This window comes from Neoarius graeffei, chromosome 2 (genome assembly GCF_027579695.1).
Source record: "Neoarius graeffei isolate fNeoGra1 chromosome 2, fNeoGra1.pri, whole genome shotgun sequence".
Taxonomy (NCBI): domain Eukaryota; kingdom Metazoa; phylum Chordata; class Actinopteri; order Siluriformes; family Ariidae; genus Neoarius; species Neoarius graeffei.
This window is the reverse complement of record NC_083570.1, coordinates 124983461-125005329: the sequence shown is the minus strand read 5'-3', so window position 1 is coordinate 125005329 and position 21869 is coordinate 124983461. Positions and strand designations below refer to the sequence as shown.

The 21869-nt window shown below is 35.7% G+C and overlaps 1 long non-coding RNA gene across 1 annotated transcript; it reads right to left on the bottom strand.

Annotated features, from left to right (window-relative positions):
* Nucleotides 1–19739: 19739 nt before the first annotated feature.
* Nucleotides 19740–20881, bottom strand: LOC132882257 (uncharacterized). Its single transcript, XR_009654150.1, has 3 exons — nt 20626–20881; nt 20434–20499; nt 19740–20337 (listed from the first exon to the last, which is right to left on the bottom strand). It is a non-coding gene; the product is annotated as an uncharacterized LOC132882257 (long non-coding RNA).
* Nucleotides 20882–21869: the final 988 nt, after the last annotated feature.

The following is a 21869-nucleotide window of genomic DNA, read 5'->3' as shown; positions in this document are numbered from 1 at the left end:
TGTTCACGAGTGAGGGAAGGATGGAGCGTGAGATCGACAGGCGGATCGGTGCAGCCTCCGCAGTGATGCGGTCGCTTTACCGGTCCGTCGTGGTGAAGAAGGAGCTGAGCCAGAAGGCGAAGCTCTCAATTTACCGGTCGATCTACGTTCCGACTCTCACCTATGGTCATGAGCTTTGGGTAATGACAGAAAGAACAAGATCGCGGATACAAGCGGCTGAAATGAGTTTCCTTCGCAGGGTGGCTGGGCGCTCCCTTAGAGATAGGGTGAGAAGCACAGTCACTCGGGAGGAGCTCGGAGTAGAGCCGCTGCTCCTCCACATCGAGAGGAACCAGCTGAGGTGGCTCGGGCATCTTTTTCGGATGCCTCCTGGACGCCTCCCTGGGGAGGTGTTCCAGGCATGTCCCCCCGGGAGGAGGCCCCGGGGAAGACCCAGGACACGCTGGAGGGACTATGTCTCTCGGCTGGTCTGGGAACGCCTCGGTGTTCTTCCCGAGGAGCTGGCCAAGGTGTCTGGGGAAAGGGAATTTTGGGCTTCCATGCTTAGACTGCTGCCTCCGCGACCCGGTCCTGGATAAGCGGAAGAAGACGAGACGAGACGAGACAATGTAATTTATGTATCATCAAACTGCTAATACAGCGACAGTGGAAATGACAGTCATCCAGAACGTCAACATTTACCGCAGATGTGTTGAAAAATTAATGACAAAATACATAAATTACACTGTAATAACATTTAGCATCAAACTGCTAACACAGCGACAGTGGAATTGACAGAGTCATCCAGAACGTCAACATTTACCTCAGATGTGTTGAAAAATTAACAGGAAAATATTTCAATTACACTGTAATAACATTTAGCATCAAACTCCTAACACAGTGACAGTGGAAATGACATAGAGTCATCCAGAACGTCAACATTTACCTCAGATGTGTTGAAAAATGAATAAGAAAATACCTAAATTACACTGTAATAACATTTAGCGTCAAACTACTAAAACAGCGAGCATGGGAATGCCACAGAATTACCTACAATGTTAACATTTACCACAGATATGTTGAAAAATTAATGAGAAAATACCTAAATTACACTGTAATAACATTTAGCATCAACCAGCTAACACAGTGACAGTGGAAATGACAGAGTCATCCAGAACGTCAACTTTTACCTCAGATGTGTTGAAAAATTAACAGGAAAATACCTAAATTACACTGTAATAACATTTAGCCTCAGACTGCTAACATAGTGACAGTGGAAATTACATAGAGTCATCCGGAACGTCAACATTTACCTCAGATATGTTGAAAAATTAATGAGAAAATACCTAAATTACACTGTAATAACATTTAGCATCAAACTGCTAACACAGCGACAGTGGAATTGACAGAGTCATCCAGAACGTCAACATTTACCTCAGATGTGTTGAAAAATTAACAGGAAAATATTTAAATTACACTGTAATAACATTTAGCATCAAACTGCTAAAACAGCAAGCATGGGAATGCCACAGAATTACCTACAATGTTAACATTTACCTCAGATACATTGAAAAATTAATGAGAAAATACCTAAATTACACTGTAATAACATTTAGCATCAACCTGCTAACACAGTGACAGTGGAAATGACAGAGTCATCCAGAACGTCAACTTTTACCTCAGATGTGTTGAAAAATGAATAAGAAAATACCTAAATTACACTGTAATAACATTTAGCATCAAACTCCTAACACAGTGACAGTGGAAATGACAGAGTCATCCAGAAGGTCAACATTTACCTCATATGTGTTGAAAAATTAATAAGAAAATACCTAAATTACACTGTAATAACATTTAGCATCAAACTGCTAACACAGCGACAGTGGAAATGACAGAGTCATCCAGAAGGTCAACTTATACCTCAGATGTGTTGAAAAATGAATAAGAAAATACCTAAATTACACTGTAATAACATTTAGCATCAAACTCCTAACACAGTGACAGTGGAAATGACATAGAGTCATCCAGAAGGTCAACATTTATCTCAGATGTGTTGAAAAATTAATAAGAAAATACCTAAATTACACTGTAATAACATTTAGCATCAAACTCCTAACACAGCGACAGTGGAAATGACAGAGTCATCCAGAAGGTCAACTTATACCTCAGATGTGTTGAAAAATTAACAGGAAAATACCTAAATTACACTGTAATAACATTTAGCATCAAACTGCTAACACAGCAAACACGGAAATAGCACAGAATTATTTACAATGTCAACATTTACCTCAGATAAGTTGAAAAATAAATGAGAAAATACCTAAATTACACTGTAATAACATTTAGCATCAAACTGCTAACACAGTGACAGTGGAAATGACAGAGTCATCCAGAACGTCAACATTTACCGCAGATGTGTTGAAAAATTATTACGAAAATACTTAAATTACACTGTAATTGCACTTATCATCAAACTGCTAACACAACAAACACGGAAATGGCACAGAATTATCTACAATGTCAACATTTACCTCAGATACATTGAAAAATAAATGAGAAAATACCTAAATTACACTGTAATAACATTTAGCATCAAACTGCTAACACAGCGACAGTGGAAATGACAGAGTCATCCAGAACGTCAACATTTACCTCAGATGTGTTGAAAAATTGACAGGAAAATATTTCAATTACACTGTAATAACATTTAGCATCAAACTCCTAACACAGTGACAGTGGAAATGACATAGAGTCATCCAGAACGTCAACATTTACCTCAGATGTGTTGAATATGAATAAGAAAATACCTAAATTACACTGTAATAACATTTAGCGTCAAACTACTAAAACAGCGAGCATGGGAATGCCACAGAATTATCTACAATGTCAACATTTACCTCAGATACATTGAAAAATTAATGAGAAAATACCTAAATTACACTGTAATAACATTTAGCATCAAACTGCTAACACAGCGACAGTGGAAATGACAGAGTCATCCAGAACGTCAACATTTACCTCAGATGTGTTGAAAAATTAACAGGAAAATATTTCAATTACACTGTAATAACATTTAACATCAAACTCCTAACACAGTGACAGTGGAAATGACATCGAGTCATCCAGAACGTCAACATTTACCTCAGATGTGTTGAAAAATGAATAAGAAAATACCTAAATTACACTGTAATAACATTTAGCGTCAAACTACTAAAACAGCGAGCATGGGAATGCCACAGAATTACCTACAATGTTAACATTTACCTCAGATATGTTGAAAAATTAATGAGAAAATACCTAAATTACACTGTAATAACATTTAGCATCAAACTGCTAACACAGCGACAGTGGAATTGACAGAGTCATCCAGAACGTCAACATTTACCTCAGATGTGTTGAAAAATTAACAGGAAAATATTTCAATTACACTGTAATAACATTTAACATCAAACTCCTAACACAGTGACAGTGGAAATGACATCGAGTCATCCAGAACGTCAACATTTACCTCAGATGTGTTGAAAAATGAATAAGAAAATACCTAAATTACACTGTAATAACATTTAGCGTCAAACTACTAAAACAGCGAGCATGGGAATGCCACAGAATTACCTACAATGTTAACATTTACCTCAGATATGTTGAAAAATTAATGAGAAAATACCTAAATTACACTGTAATAACATTTAGCATCAAACTGCTAACACAGCGACAGTGGAATTGACAGAGTCATCCAGAACATCAACATTTACCTCAGATGTGTTGAAAAATTAACAGGAAAATATTTAAATTACACTGTAATAACATTTAGCATCAAACTCCTAACACAGTGACAGTGGAAATGACATAGAGTCATCCAGAAGGTCAACATTTACCTCATATGTGTTGAAAAATTAATGAGAAAATACCTAAATTACACTGTAATAACATTTAGCATCAAACTGCTAACACAGTGACAGTGGAAATAACATAGAGTCATCCAGAATGTCAACTTTTACCTCAGAGGTGTTGAAAAATTATTACGAAAATACTTAAATTACAATGTAATTGCACTTAACATCAAACTGCTAACACAACAAACACGGAAATGGCACAGAATTATCTACAATGCCATCATTTACCTCAGATACATTGAAAAACAAATGAGAAAATACCTAAATTACACTGTAATAACATTTAGCATCAAACTGCTAACACAGCGACAGTGGAAATGACAGAGTCATCCAGAATGTCAACATTTACCTCAGATGTGTTGAAAAATTAACAGGAAAATATTTAAATTACACTGTAATAACATTTAGCATCAAACTGCTAACACAGTGACAGTGGAAATAACATAGAGTCATCCAGAACGTCAACTTTTACCACAGATATGTTGAAAAATTAATGAGAAAATACCTAAATTACACTGTAATAACATTTAGCATCAACCTGCTAACATAGCAAATACAGAAATAGCACAGAAATATCTACAATGTCAACATTTACCTCAGATAAGTCGAAAAATTAATGACAAAATACATAAATTACACTGTAATAACATTTAGCATCAACCTGCTAACACAGTGATAGTGGAAATGACAGAGTCATCCAGAACGTCAACTTTTATCTCAGATGTGTTGAAAAATTAACAGGAAAATACCTAAATTACACTGTAGTAACATTTAGCATCAAACTGCTAACACAGCAAACACGGAAATAGCACAGAATGATCTACAATGTCAACATTTACCTGAGATACGTTGAAAAATTAATGAGAAAATACATAAATTACACTGTAATAACATTTAGCATCAAACTGCTAACACAGCGACAGTGGAAATGACAGAGTCATCCAGAACGTCAACATGTACCTCAGATACGTTGAAAAATTAATGAGAAAATACCTAAATTACACTGTAATAACATTTAGCATCAAACTGCTAACACAGTGACAGTGGAAATGACATAGCGTCATCCAGAACATCAACTTTTACCTCAGAGGTGTTGAAAAATGAATAAGAAAATACCTAAATTACACTGTAATAACATTTAGCATCAAACTGCTAACACAGTGACAGTGGAAATGACATAGCGTCATCCAGAACATCAACTTTTACCTCAGAGGTGTTGAAAAATGAATTAGAAAATACCTAAATTACACTGTAATAACATTTAGCATCAACCTGCTAACACAGTGATAGTGGAAATGACAGAGTCATCCAGAACGTCAACTTTTACCTCAGATGTGTTGAAAAATTAACAGGAAAATATTTAAATTACACTGTAATAACATTTAGCATCAAACTGCTAACACAGCGACAGTGGAAAGGACAGAGTCATCCAGAACGTCAACATTTACCTCAGATGTGTTGAAAAATTAACAGGAAAATATTTAAATTACACTGTAATAACATTTAGCATCAAACTGCTAACACAGTGATAGTGGAAATGACAGAGTCATCCAGAACGTCAACTTTTACCTCAGATGTGTTGAAAAATTAACAGGAAAATATTTAAATTACACTGTAATAACATTTAGCATCAAACTGCTAACACAGCGAGCATGGGAATGTAACAGAATTACCTACAATGTTAACATTTACCTCAGATACATTGAAAAATTAATGAGAAAATACCTAAATTACACTGTAATAACATTTAGCATCAACCTGCTAACATAGCAAATACAGAAATTGCACAGAATTATCTACAATGTCAACATTTACCTCAGATAAGTTGAAAAATTAATGACAATACATAAATTACACTGTAATAACATTTAGCATCAACCTGCTAACACAGTGACAGTGGAAATGACAGAGTCATCCAGAACGTCAACTTTTACCTCAGATGTGTTGAAAAATGAATAAGAAAATACCTAAATTACACTGTAATAACATTTAGCATCAAACTCCTAACACAGTGACAGTGGAAATGACATAGAGTCATCCAGAAGGTCAACATTTACCTCATATGTGTTGAAAAATTAATGAGAAAATACCTAAATTACACTGTAATAACATTTAGCATCAAACTGCTAACACAGTGACAGTGGAAATGACAGAGTCATCCAGAAGGTCAACTTTTACCTCAGATGTGTTGAAAAATTAACAGGAAAATATTTAAATTACACTGTAATAACATTTAGCATCAAACTGCTAACACAACAAACATGGAAATGGCAAAGAATTATCTACAATGTCAACATTTACCTCAGATACATTGAAAAATTAATGAGAAAATACCTAAATTACACTGTAATAACATTTAGCATCAAACTGCTAACACAGCGACAGTGGAAATGACAGAGTCATCCAGAACGTCAACATTTACCTCAGATGTGATGAAAAATTAACAGGAAAATATTTAAATTACACTGTAATAACATTTAGCATCAAACTGCTAACACAGTGACAGTGGAAATGACATAGCGTCATCCAGAACGTCAACATTTACCTCAGAAACGTTGAAAAATTAATGAGAAAATACCTAAATTACACTGTAATAACATTTAGCATCAAACTGCTAACACAGTGACAGTGGAAATAACATAGAGTCATCCAGAACATCAACTTTTACCTCAGAGGTGTTGAAAAATGAATAAGAAAATACCTAAATTACACTGTAATAACATTTAGCATCAAACGACTAAATCAGCGAGCATGGAAATGCCACAGAATTACCTACAATGTTAACATTTACCACAGATATGTTGAAAAATTAATGAGAAAATACCTAAATTACACTGTAATAACATTTAGCATCAACCTGCTAACATAGCAAACACGGAAATAGCACAGAATTATCTACAATGTCAACATTTACCTCAGATAAGTTGAAAAATTAATGACAAAATACATAAATTACACTGTAATAACATTTAGCATCAACCTGCTAACACAGTTATAGTGGAAATGACAGAGTCATCCAGAACGTCAACTTTTACGTCAGATGTGTTGAAAAATTAACAGGAAAATACCTAAATTATACTGTAGTAACATTTAGCATCAAACTGCTAACACAGCAAACACGGAAATAGCACAGAATTATCTACAATGTCAACATTTACCTCAGATAAGTTGAAAAATTAATGACAAAATACATAAATTACACTGTAATAACATTTAGCATCAAACTGCTAACACAGCGAGCATGGGAATGCCACAGAATTACCCACAATGTCAACATTTACCTCAGATACGTTGAAAAATTAATGAGAAAATAAATGTTATTACAATGTAATTTATGTATCATCAAACTGCTAATACAGCGACAGTGGAAATGACAGTCATCCAGAACGTCAACATTTACCGCAGATGTGTTGAAAAATTATTACGAAAATACTTAAATTACACTGTAATTGCACTTAACATCAAACTGCTAACACAACAAACACAGAAATAGCACAGAATTATCTACAATGTCAACATTTACCTCAGATAAGTTGAAAAATTAATGACAAAATACATAAATTACACTGTAATAACATTTAGCATCAACCTGCTAACACAGTGATAGTGGAAATGACAGAGTCATCCAGAACATCAACTTTTACCTCAGATGTGTTGAAAAATTAACAGGAAAATATTTAAATTACACTGTAATAACATTTAGCATCAAACTGCTAACACAGCGACAGTGGAAAGGACAGAGTCATCCAGAACGTCAACATTTACCTCAGATGTGTTGAAAAATTAACAGGAAAATATTTAAATTACACTGTAATAACATTTAGCATCAAACTGCTAACACAGTGATAGTGGAAATGACAGAGTCATCCAGAACGTCAACTTTTACCTCAGATGTGTTGAAAAATTAACAGGAAAATATTTAAATTACACTGTAATAACATTTAGCATCAAACTGCTAACACAGCGAGCATGGGAATGCCACAGAATTACCTACAATGTTAACATTTACCTCAGATACATTGAAAAATTAATGAGAAAATACATAAATTACACTGTAATAACATTTAGCATCAACCTGCTAACATAGCAAATACTGAAATTGCACAGAATTATCTACAATGTCAACATTTACCTCAGATAAGTTGAAAAATTAATGACAAAATACATAAATAACACTGTAATAACATTTAGCATCAACCTGCTAACACAGTGACAGTGGAAATGACAGAGTCATCCAGAACGTCAACTTTTACCTCAGATGTGTTGAAAAATGAATAAGAAAATACCTAAATTACACTGTAATAACATTTAGCATCAAACTGCTAACACAGTGACAGTGGAAATACCATAGAGTCATCCAGAACATCAACTTTTACCTCAGATGTGATGAAAAATTAACAGGAAAATATTTAAATTACACTGTAATAACATTTAGCATCAAACTGCTAACACAGTGACAGTGGAAATGACATAGCGTCATCCAGAACGTCAACATTTACCTCAGATACGTTGAAAAATTAATGAGAAAATACCTAACTTACACTGTAATAACATTTAGCATCAAACTGCTAACACAGTGACAGTGGAAATACCATAGAGTCATCCAGAACATCAACTTTTACCTCAGAGGTGTTGAAAAATGAATAAGAAAATACCTAAATTACACTGTAATAACATTTAGCATCAAACGACTAAATCAGCGAGCATGGAAATGCCACAGAATTACCTACAATGTTAACATTTACCACAGATATGTTGAAAAATTAATGAGAAAATACCTAAATTACACTGTAATAACATTTAGCATCAACCTGCTAACATAGCAAACACGGAAATAGCACAGAATTATCTACAATGTCAACATTTACCTCAGATAAGTTGAAAAATTAATGACAAAATACATAAATTACACTGTAATAACATTTAGCATCAAACTGCTAACACATCGAGCATGGGAATGCCACAGAATTACCCACAATGTCAACATTTACCTCAGATACGTTGAAAAATTAATGAGAAAATAAATGTTATTACAATGTAATTTATGTATCATCAAACTGCTAATACAGCGACAGTGGAAATGACAGTCATCCAGAACGTCAACATTTACCGCAGATGTGTTGAAAAATTATTACGAAAATACTTCAATTACACTGTAATTGCACTTAACATCAAACTGCTAACACAACACAGAAATAGCACAGAATTATCTACAATGTCAACATTTACCTCAGATAAGTTGAAAAATTAATGACAAAATAAATAAATTACACTGTAATAACATTTAGCATCAACCTGCTAACACAGTGATAGTGGAAATGACAGAGTCATCCAGAACATCAACTTTTACCTCAGATGTGTTGAAAAATTAACAGGAAAATATTTAAATTACACTGTAATAACATTTAGCATCAAACTGCTAACACAGCGACAGTGGAAAGGACAGAGTCATCCAGAACGTCAACATTTACCTCAGATGTGTTGAAAAATTAACAGGAAAATATTTAAATTACACTGTAATAACATTTAGCATCAAACTGCTAACACAGTGACAGTGGAAATAACATAGAGTCATCCAGAACATCAACTTTTACCTCAGAGGTGTTGAAAAAAGAATAAGAAAATACCTAAATTACACTGTAATAACATTTAGCATCAAACTACTAAATCAGCGAGCATGGAAATGCCACAGAATTACCTACAATGTTAACATTTACCACAGATATGTTGAAAAATTAATGAGAAAATACCTAAATTACACTGTAATAACATTTAGCATCAACCTGCTAAAATAGCAAACACGGAAATAGCACAGAATTATCTAGAATGTCAACATTTACCTCAGATAAGTTGAAAAATTAATGACAAAATACATAAATTACACTGTAATAACATTTAGCATCAACCTGCTAACACAGTGATAGTGGAAATGACAGAGACATCCAGAACGTCAACATTTACCTCAGATATCTTGAAAAATTAATGAGAAAATACCTAAATTACACTGTAATAACATTTAGCATCAAACTCCTAACACAGTGACAGTGGAAATGACATAGAGTCATCCAGAACGTCAACATTTACCTCAGATACGTTGAAAAATTAATGAGAAAATACCTAAATTACACTGTAATAACATTTAGCATCAAACTGCTAACACAGCAAACACGGAAATAGCACAGAATTATCTACAATGTCAAGATTTACCTGAGATATGTTGAAAAATTAATGAGAAAATACATAAATTACACTGTAATAACATTTAGCATCAAACTGCTAACACAGCGACAGTGGAAATGACAGAGTCATCCAGAACGTCAACATTTACCTCAGATGTGATGAAAAATTAACAGGAAAATATTTAAATTACACTGTAATAACATTTAGCATCAAACTGCTAACACAGCGACAGTGGAATGACAGAGTCATCCAGAACGTCAACATTTACCTCAGATGTGATGAAAATTTAACAGGAAAATATTTAAATTACACTGTAATAACATTTAGCATCAAACTCCTAACACAGTGACAGTGGAAATGACATAGAGTCATCCAGAACGTCAACATTTACCTCAGATATGTTGAAAAATTAATGAGAAAATACCTAAATTACACTGTAATAACATTTAGCATCAAACTGCTAACACAGCAAACACGGAAATAGCACAGAATTATCTACAATGTCAAGATTTACCTGAGATATGTTGAAAAATTAATGAGAAAATACATAAATTACACTGTAATAACATTTAGCATCAAACTGCTAACACAGCGACAGTGGAAATGACAGAGTCATCCAGAACGTCAACATTTACCTCAGATGTGATGAAAAATTAACAGGAAAATATTTAAATTACACTGTAATAACATTTAGCATCAAACTGCTAACACAGCGACAGTGGAATGACAGAGTCATCCAGAACGTCAACATTTACCTCAGATGTGATGAAAATTTAACAGGAAAATATTTAAATTACACTGTAATAACATTTAGCATCAAACTCCTAACACAGTGACAGTGGAAATAACATAGAGTCATCCAGAACATCAACTTTTACCTCAGAGGTGTTGAAAAATTAATAAGAAAATACCTAAATTACACTGTAATAACATTTAGCATCAAACTACTAAAACAGCGAGCATGGAAATGCCACAGAATTACCTACAATGTTAACATTTACCACAGATATGTTGAAAAATTAATGAGAAAATACCTAAATTACACTGTAATAACATTTAGCATCAACCTGCTAACATAGCAAACACGGAAATAGCACAGAATTATCTACAATGTCAACATTTACCTCAGATAAGTTGAAAAATAAATGAGAAAATACCTAAATTACACTGTAATAACATTTAGCATCAAACTGCTAACACAGCGACAGTGGAAATGACAGAGTCATCCAGAATGTCAACATTTACCTCAGATGTGTTGAAAAATTAACAGGAAAATATTTAAATTACACTGTAATAACATTTAGCATCAAACTGCTAACACAGTGACAGTGGTAATAACATAGAGTCATCCAGAACGTCAACTTTTACCACAGATATGTTGAAAAATTAATGAGAAAATACCTAAATTACACTGTAATAACATTTAGCATCAACCTGCTAACATAGCAAATACACAAATAGCACAGAATTATCTGCAATGTCAACATTTACCTCAGATAAGTTGAAAAATTAATGACAAAATACATAAATTACACTGTAATAACATTTAGCATCAACCTGCTAACACAGTGATAGTGGAAATGACAGTCATCCAGAACGTCAACTTTTACCTCAGATGTGTTGAAAAATTAACAGGAAAATACCTAAATTACACTGTAGTAACATTTAGCATCAAACTGCTAACACCGCAAACACGGAAATAGCACAGAATTATCTACAATGTCAACATTTACCTCAGATATGTTGAAAAATTAATGACAAAATACATAAATTACACTGTAATAACATTTAGCATCAAACTGCTAACACAGTGATAGTGGAAATGACCGAGTCATCCAGAACGTCAACTTTTACCTCAGATGTGTTGAAAAATTAACAGGAAAATATTTCAATTACACTGTAATAACATTTAGCATCAAACTCCTAACACAGTGACAGTGGAAATGACATAGAGTCATCCAGAAGGTCAACATTTACCTCATATGTGTTGAAAAATTAATGAGAAAATACCTAAATTACACTGTAATAACATTTAGCATCAAACTGCTGACACAGCGACAGTGGAAATGACAGAGTCATCCAGAAGGTCAACTTATACCTCAGATGTGTTGAAAAATTAACAGGAAAATACCTAAATTACACTGTAATAACATTTAGCATCAAACTGCTAACACAGCAAACACGGAAATAGCACAGAATTATTTACAATGTCAACATTTACCTCAGATACATTGAAAAATAAATGAGAAAATACCTAAATTACACTGTAATAACATTTAGCATCAAACTGCTAACACAGCGACAGTGGAAATGACAGAGTCATCCAGAACGTCAACATTTACCTCAGATGTGTTGAAAAATTAACAGGAAAATATTTCAATTACACTGTAATAACATTTAGCATCAAACTCCTAACACAGTGACAGTGGAAATGACATAGAGTCATCCAGAACGTCAACATTTACCTCAGATGTGTTGAAAAATGAATAAGAAAATACCTAAATTACACTGTAATAACATTTAGCGTCAAACTACTAAAACAGCGAGCATGGGAATGCCACAGAATTACCTACAATGTTAACATTTACCACAGATATGTTGAAAAATTAATGAGAAAATACCTAAATTACACTGTAATAACATTTAGCATCAACCAGCTAACACAGTGACAGTGGAAATGACAGAGTCATCCAGAACGTCAACTTTTACCTCAGATGTGTTGAAAAATTAACAGGAAAATACCTAAATTACACTGTAATAACATTTAGCATCACACTGCTAACATAGTGACAGTGGAAATTACATAGAGTCATCCGGAACGTCAACATTTACCGCAGATGTGTTGAAAAATTATTATGAAAATACTTAAATTACACTGTAATTGCACTTAACATCAAACTGCAAACACAGAAATGGCACAAAATTATCTACAATGTCAACATTTACCTCAGATACGTTGAAAAATTAATGAGAAAATACATAAATTATACTGTAATAACATTTAGCATCTAACTGCTAACACAGTGACAGTGGAAATGACATAGAGTCATCCAGAACGTCAACTTTTACCTCAGATGTGTTGAAAAATTAACAGGAAAACATTCAAATTACACTGTAATAACATTTAGCATCAAACTGCTAACACAGTGACAGTGGAAATGACATAGAGTCATCCAGAACGTCAGCATTTACCTCAGATGTGTTGAAAAATTATTTTGAAAATAATTAAATTACACTGTATTTGCACTTAACATCAAACTGCTAACACACCAAACACGGAAATGGCACAGAATTATCTACAATGTCAACATTTACCTCAGATACTTTGAAAAATTAATGAGAAAATACCTAAATTTCACTGTAATAACATTTAGCATCAACCTGCTAACACAGCAAGCATGGGAATGCCACAGAATTACCCACAATGTCAACATTTACCTCAGATACGTTGAAAAATTAATAAGAAAATAAATTTCTTTACAATGTAATTTATGTATCATCAAACTGCTAACACAGCGACAGTGGAAATGACAGAGTCATCCAGAATGTAAACTTTTACCTCAGATGTGTTGAAAAATTAACAGGAAAATATTTAAATTACACTGTAATGACATTTAGCATCAACCTGCTAACACAGTGACAGTGGAAATGACAGAGTCACCCGGAACGTCAACTTTTACCTCAGATGTGTTGAAAAATTAACAGGAAAATACCTAAATTACACTGTAATAACATTTAGCATCAAACTGCTAACACAGCGAGCATGGGAATGCAACAGAATTACCTACAATGTTAACATTTACCTCAGATACGTTGACAAATTAATGAGAAAATACATAAATTACATTGTAATAACATTTAGCATCAAACTGCTAACACAGTGACAGTGGAAATGACAGAGTCATCCAGAACGTCAACTTTTACCTCAGATGTGTTGAAAAATTAACAGGAAAACATTTTAATTACACTGTAATAACATTTAGCATCAAACTGCTAACACAGCGAAAATGGTAATGCCACAGAATTACCTACAATGTTAACATTTACCTCAGATATGTTGAAAAATGAAGAAAATACCTAAATTACACTCTAATAACATTTAGCATCAAACTGCTAACACAGTGACAGTGGAAATGACAGAGTCATCCTGAACGTCAGCATTTACCTCAGATGTGTTGAAAAATTATTACGAAAATACTTAAATTACACTGTAATTACACTTAACATCAAACTGCTAACACACCAAATACGGAAATGGCACAGAATTATCTACAATGTCAACATTTACCTCAGATACGTTGAAAAACTTAATGAGAAAATACATAAATTACACTGTAATAACTTTTTTTTGACAAATATCTCTATTGATTTTCCCTTAATTAACAAACAAACCCATATAAAAAAAAAACAAAGCAACAAGAACAAGAAAGCACATTAACAGACACAATCACCAAAGACAACAGTAAGTAAATACTAGACCGGACAATTCCCCGGGGGAAATTGTGAGAGGATGCAGTGCGCGAAGCAATTCGGTCACGCATGTTCGCTGGCCGTGAATGTGTGACCCGCAATGATGTTTCAATGCAATGATCATGTGTGTGCTTGAGACAGCAGCCGTCATGAAGAAGAGCTTTTCAAGAGTATGAACAAAGTGACTACAGGCGGAAATTAGCATGTACTGCTATAACCTGGGACAGACATCTGTCCTTACCACAAGGATAATGTTTAATTTGTGCATTGTCCCTTTTAAAAATAAAATAAACTCTGAACTCTAAGAAGTGTGTTTGTAGTTTGTATGTACGAACAGAAGTGTTCCTAATAAAGTGGGCGGCTAAGGTGAGGCTAAGACACACAAGGGCTGGAGTTTTCTACTGTTTTTTTTATGAAGGACCAGGCCTCGAACAATGACAAATAACTCGACAACGGAAGCAGCTATTCACAAAATTCTTTCACACTGAGCGCTATAAGGGTCTCCTGAATAAAATGATGTATTTTTTTGTTTGTACTCTTTAAAATAACGACACTAGAGCGATTTAAAAACGAGTGACTTTTCTATCACGTTTATAATGGATGTCAATGAAGCCTGTCAGCTGCACTGTCCTCAGTTTGACGCTTGTCATTCAAAAACCGTAAATCCTACCATTTAGGTAGACACATTGTGTGAATCAGGACAAGTTTTCCTACTACTTTTGAGAAAATCATGTCTGTAGAGTGAAATTTGTGGCTGAAAACACAGTTTAAGTGAGAAATTTTGAGCTTTTTTTTGAAGCCGCCTACACTCTAAGATTAACGACCATCACTGGTGTGTAACGCAATAGACACCCATTCAAAAGCCGGATTTTCTCCCAGAACTCACATCGTGTTTGAGCCGGGCCTGATCCGAAAGTGTGAAACCTAGCAGAAAAGTTGAATGCCAGATCCACAGAGGAGAAGTTTTCCTACGTTTTAGAGTTTGAATCACGTCTCTAGGTTAAAGCATGCCAGAGCAGCGGACGTTTGAAAAACATTGAAAAAGTGCTTTTTTTCCAATTAATTCCATAGAAATGAATGGGGTTTTTTTGGGACAAGTGTGACTACTACTTTTGAGAAAATTATGTCTGTAGTGTGAAATTTGTGGCTGAAAACAGTTTAAGTTTGAAATTTTGAGCATGATGTGTGTGTTCTTGAGACAGCTTTTCCCTCTGCCCCGTCACTGGCCCCAATTGGCATGGTGATGGGCCTGAACAGGAGAGTTAAGAAACACACACAAGATTATGTCAGGTGTCTGCTGTAAATTGCTATGGACCAGGCCTCGAACAATGACAAATAACTCGACAACGGAAGCAGCTATTCACAAAATTCTTTCACAGTGAGCGCTAGAAGGGTCTCCTGAATAAAATGATGTATTTTTTTGTTTGTATTGTTAAAAATGAGGACGCTACAGGGAGTTAAAAACGAGTGACTTTTCAGCAACGTTTATACTGGGAGTCAATGAGGCCGCTCACCTGTGCTCTCCTCACTTTGAGGCTTGTCATTCAAAAACCGTAAATCCTATCGTTTAGGTAGACACATTGTGTGAATCAGGACAAGTTTTCCTACTACTTTTGAGAAAATCATGACTGTAGAGTGAAATTTGTGGCTGAAAACAGAGTTTAAGCGAGAAAGTTTGACCTTTTTTTTCAAACTGTCTACACTCTAAGATAATGACCTTCACTGGTGTGTAACGCAATAGACACCCATTCAAAAGCCGGATTTTCTCCCAGAAACCACATGGCGGTTGAGCCGGGACTGATCCGAAAGTGTAGAACCTAGCAGAAAAGTTTAATGCCAGATCCACAGAGGAGAAGTTTTCCTACGTTTTAGAGTTTGAATCATGTCTCTAGGTGAAAGCATGCCAGAGCAGCGGATGTTTGAAAAACGTTGAAAAAGTGCTTTTTTTTCAATTAATTCCATAGAAATGAATGGGGTTTTTTGAGACGATTTTTTCGCGACAACGTCGCGAAAAAATCGTATTCTGCAGAGAAAAGTAATAGCATAGCGAGTCCGATCGAGCCGCACGTTTTGATATATTGTTTGTCTGTGTGCGACGTACGGTTATTGAGTTACTCGAAATCAAAATTTGCGTAGGAAGAGTAACAAATATAACACTAGACCGGACAATTCCCCGGGGGAAATTGTGAGAGGATGCAGTGCGCGAAGCAATTCGCTCACGCATGTTCGCTGGCCGTGAATGTGTGACCCGCAATGATGTTTCAATGCAATGATCGTGTGTGTGCTCGAGACAGCAGCCATCATGAAGAAGACCTATTCAAGAGTATGACCAAAGTGACTACAGGCGGAAATTAGCATGTACTGCTATAACCTGGGACAGACATCTGTCCTTAACACAAGGATAATGTTTAATTTGTGCACTGTCCCTTTTAAAAATAAAATAAACTCTAAACTCTAAGAAGAGTGTTTGTAGTTTGTATGTACGAACAGAAGTGTTCCTAATAAAGTGGGCGGCTAAGGTGAGGCTGACACACAAGGGCTGGAGTTTTCTACTGTTTTTTTTATGAAGGACCAGGCCTCGAACAATGACAAATAACTCGACAACGGAAGCAGCTATTCACAAAATTCTTTCACACTGAGCGCTAGAAGGGTCTCCTGAATAAAATGATGTATTTTTTTGTTTGTACTCTTTAAAATAACGACACTAGACCGATTTAAAAACGAGTGACTTTTCACTCACGTTTATAATGTGTGTCAATGAGCTAAGACACACAAGGTCTTGAATATTGTGCTGTGTTTTACTACGGACCAGACCTCGAACAATGACAAATAACTCGACAACGGAAGCAGCTGTTCACAAAATTCTTTCACAGTGAGCGCTAGAAGGGTCTCCTGAATAAAATTATGTATTTTTTTGTTTGTACTCTTAAAAATAACGACACTAGAGCGATTTAAAAACGAGTGACTTTTCTCTCAAGTTTACAATGGGTTTCAATGAAGCCTGTCAGCTGCCCTGTCCTCAGTTTGACGCTTGTCATTCAAAAACCGTAAATCCTATCGTTTAGGTAGACACATTGTGTGAATCAGGACAAGTTTTCCTACTACTTTTGAGAAAATCATGTCTGTAGAGTGAAATTTGTGGATGAAAACACAGTTTAAGCGAGAAAGTTTGACCTTTTTTTTGAACCTCTCTCCACTCTGACCTTAACGAGGTCCACTGGTGTGTAACGCAATAGACACCCATTCAAAAGCCGGATTTTTTCCCAGAAACCACATGGCGTTTGACCCGGGACTGATCCGAAAGTGTAGAACCTAGCAGAAAAGTTGAATGCCAGATCCACAGAGGAGAAGTTTTCCTATGTTTTAGAGTTTGAATCATGCCTCTAGGTGAAAGCATGCCAGAGCAGCGGATGTTTGAAAAACGTTGGAAAAGTGCTTTTTTTTCAATTAATTCCATCGAAATGAATGGGGTTTTTTTGGGCGATTTTTTCGCGACTACGTCGCGAAAAAATCGCAATCTATAGAGAAAAGTAATAGCATAGCGAGTCCGATCGAGCCGCACGTTTTGATATATTGTTTGTCTGTGTGTGACGTACGGTTGTGTGACCTGCTATGAAGCTACAATGCCATGATTCATGTGTGTGCTTGAGACAGCCGGCCCCTCCCCTCTGTGCTCGCTTACTGAAGCCAGTCGGCATGGTAAAGGGCCTGAGCAGGTTAAAAAACACACACAAGAGTTTGTCAGGTGTCTGCTGAATTTTGCTAAGGGACAGGCCTCGAACAATGACAAATAACTCGACAACGGAAGCAGCTATTCACAAAATTCTTTCACAGTGAGCGCTAGAAGGGTTTCCTGAATAAAATGATGTATTTTTTTGTTTGTATTGTTAAAAATGAGGACGCTACAGGGAGTTAAAAACGAGTGACTTTTCAGCAACGTTTATACTGGGAGTCAATGAGGCCGCTCACCTGTGCTCTCCTCACTTTGAGGCTTGTCATTCAAAAACCGTAAATCCTATCGTTTAGGTAGACACATTGTGTGAATCAGGACAAGTTTTCCTACTACTTTTGAGAAAATCATGTCTGTAGAGTGAAATTTGTGGCTGAAAACAGAGTTTAAGCGAGAAAGTTTGACCTTTTTTTTCAAACTGTCTACACTCTAAGATAATGACCTTCACTGGTGTGTAACGCAATAGACACCCATTCAAAAGCCGGATTTTCTCCCAGAAACCACATGGCGGTTGAGCCGGGACTGATCCGAAAGTGTAGAACCTAGCAGAAAAGTTTAATGCCAGATCCACAGAGGAGAAGTTTTCCTACGTTTTAGAGTTTGAATCACGTCTCTAGGTGAAAGCATGCCAGAGCAGCGGATGTTTGAAAAACGTTGAAAAAGTGCTTTTTTTTCAATTAATTCCATAGAAATGAATGGGGTTTTTTTGGGCGATTTTTTCGCGACTACGTCGCGAAAAAATCGCAATCTATAGAGAAAAGTAATAGCATAGCGAGTCCGATCGAGCCGCACGTTTTGATATATTGTTTGTCTGTGTGCGACGTACGGTTATTGAGTTATTCGAAATCAAAATTTGCGTAGGAATAATAAAAATAAAAATAATAATAAAAAGAAACACGTAGAAGAACAATAGTTGCAGTGCTTTGCACTGCAACCTATGGGCTCCCCTAGGGGAGCCCATAGGTTGCTGTGCTGCAGCACTGCATCCTAACTAGACCGGACAATTCCCCGGGGGAAATTGTGAGAGGATGCAGTGCGCGAAGCAATTTGGTCACTCATGCAAGCTAGCTGTGAATGTGTGACTTGCTATGAGGCTACAAAATTGATGTTAAACATCAAGTTATTACTGAAAAACTATTGATTAAAAAAACAGACACTGAGAAATGGTCCTATAAACAACTTTACCAATATAAAAGCTTACCAGGACTATCAAATATGTGATGTGAACTTTCCCAGTCGCAGGTTCCTGGTCAGGCCAGCGTGGCGCAGCAGCAGGTGAGATTTTTATTTATTTTTAACAATAAGTTAACTGGTTAATATTTAAAATTTGAATATTTGTCTGGTCAAATATACATGTGGGTTTTTTGTCTTTCACAGGAGGAGTACTGTACTGTGTGAATGTGTGACTTACTATGAGGCTACGATGCTAACAGCTAGCTAACATGCTAATACCTAGCAAGCAATAATAAAACAACCATAAACAGACATTTTGCAGCAGATATTTGGTTTATTTTTCCATAAAACACAAGCAAACAACCAAGGCATTGAAAAACACCCGATGAGTCAGCAAAAATCAACATAAGTCTAACGCTTTTAACAAACATTGTCGCAAAGCAGCTTTACAGAATTTGAACAACTTAAAACATGAGCTAATTTTGTCACTAATCTATCCCCAATGAGCAAGCCTGTGGCGACGGTGGCAAGGAAAAACTCCCTCAGACAACAACATGAGGAAGAAACCTCGAGAGGAACCAGACTCAAAAGGGAACCCATCCTCATTTGGGCAACAACAACATGAACAGTTTAACATGAAGACAGTTTCATTGATGGAAACTTTAGGACTGCACTCAAGTTAACAAGTCAACTGTAGTCCTCAGGCATAAAAGCATTACTGTAGCAACAAAAAGCAGATTAGGTACTACCGGTCAACTAATCACAGGCCCTAGGACCTGGTGTGTATCCTCCCTACTAAATACAATGAGAACTAATCTAAGAAGCAGACAAGACAACCGAACCAATCAGGAAACTAAAGATAAAAGGGGGGGGGGGATCTTCTGGAGGTCTTCTTCCTGAGTCTTGTTCTTCCTGTAACATTAAAACAGTATTCATTAGTCAGGTGCACTTTTCAAAGTGTTGTTTGATATACAAATCAATGAAGATACAATGCTAAATATCCCTTACGTTCTTCTGCTGGGTTGCTGTCTTCACTGGAGAGTGAGCTGCTATAGTCTTCTGGAGGTCTTCATCCTACATATGTTCCCAGATTAAAAAACAACAAGACATAAGTTACAGGTTTCAATGCATTGTGTTAAAACATTGCTCAAAAGTTATGAAATATTTCTTTGCTTTTTTGTGATCGGTTGCTGTCCCCACTGGCACGAGATCAGCTGTGGTCCTCTTCATTTCCTCCTCACTCTGCTGTGAGATACTCCTGCTTTTGAACATGGACAGTAGAGAGCCTGAAGAAGAGAAAGGGAGGGGGATTTAGTTACATTACTCAAACGCGAGTGAATAATTCAAAGGAAGAGAGATACTTACCTTGTGATGGACCTTGTTGACATTCAGCTTGATTTTACATAAAGCAACATTACAATACAAGATTACATAACATTACATTACATTAGCTAAGCCAATTCCATAACATTTTAAATTGACCGCCGTTCTCAGCAGCTCAGTAAATGACAAGATAATGCGGAGCCCTTTATTACATAAATAAATACAATTACACTGCATTTACAAAAGACTCAACCATTTCCAGCCAACACATGCCACTACAATGATTAGTCTTAACAATAACTTAAAACTACACAATTGAAAAGCTGAGCACTCATTGAACAAACTGAATGAGTGACCTGAAACACGTATATGAAAAACAATTAAGAAAAACGCCCACGCAAACAAGTTATGACAAAATGAAACAATGTGAAGGGTTTTTTTTTTTTACAAAAAAAAAATTTAAGGTCAATTAACACTTTACAGAGAGAGTACAATAACAGTGACGATAAACTACTCCTTGACCAGGCTCAAGGAGTGCCTAGAAACTACATATGCATTACACACACACACACACACACACACACCTTACAGGATACAGAAACTCGAACTTTTCTATGGATCATGTGTTGGCTAGAGAGGCTTAGTCGGTCAAAATACAATAAACCGGACTGTGGTAACTGTAGTACGTTTGGAGAACACCTGATTGAAGACACTTATCAGGATGTGAAATATAAATGTGGTCAATCAGTGTGTTCTTCTCGGTGGTGGACTCTTTAATTAATTGAGTGTAACCTCTGGACTGAAATAAGTCTTTGATGCTTTTTTTTCCTTTCGAAAGAAGATCCTCATTAAAATCGCCACAAACAACAATGGGCTGGTGATTTAAAATGGCCAATGAGTCCAAGAGGTTTTTCAAATTTTGGAGAAAGATTCCTAATTGAAAATTTGGCGGTTTGTAAACCGTCGCCAATAGTACTTTGACCGGAGCCTTGATTTTAACAACAACAAACTCCAAATCCGTGACCTGTTGCATGTACCTGCGAGGCTCTGCTTGCACATAGTCTCTGCAGTACACTGCAACTCCACCTCCATCTTTTTTAGCCATGTCCACACAGCTGTTG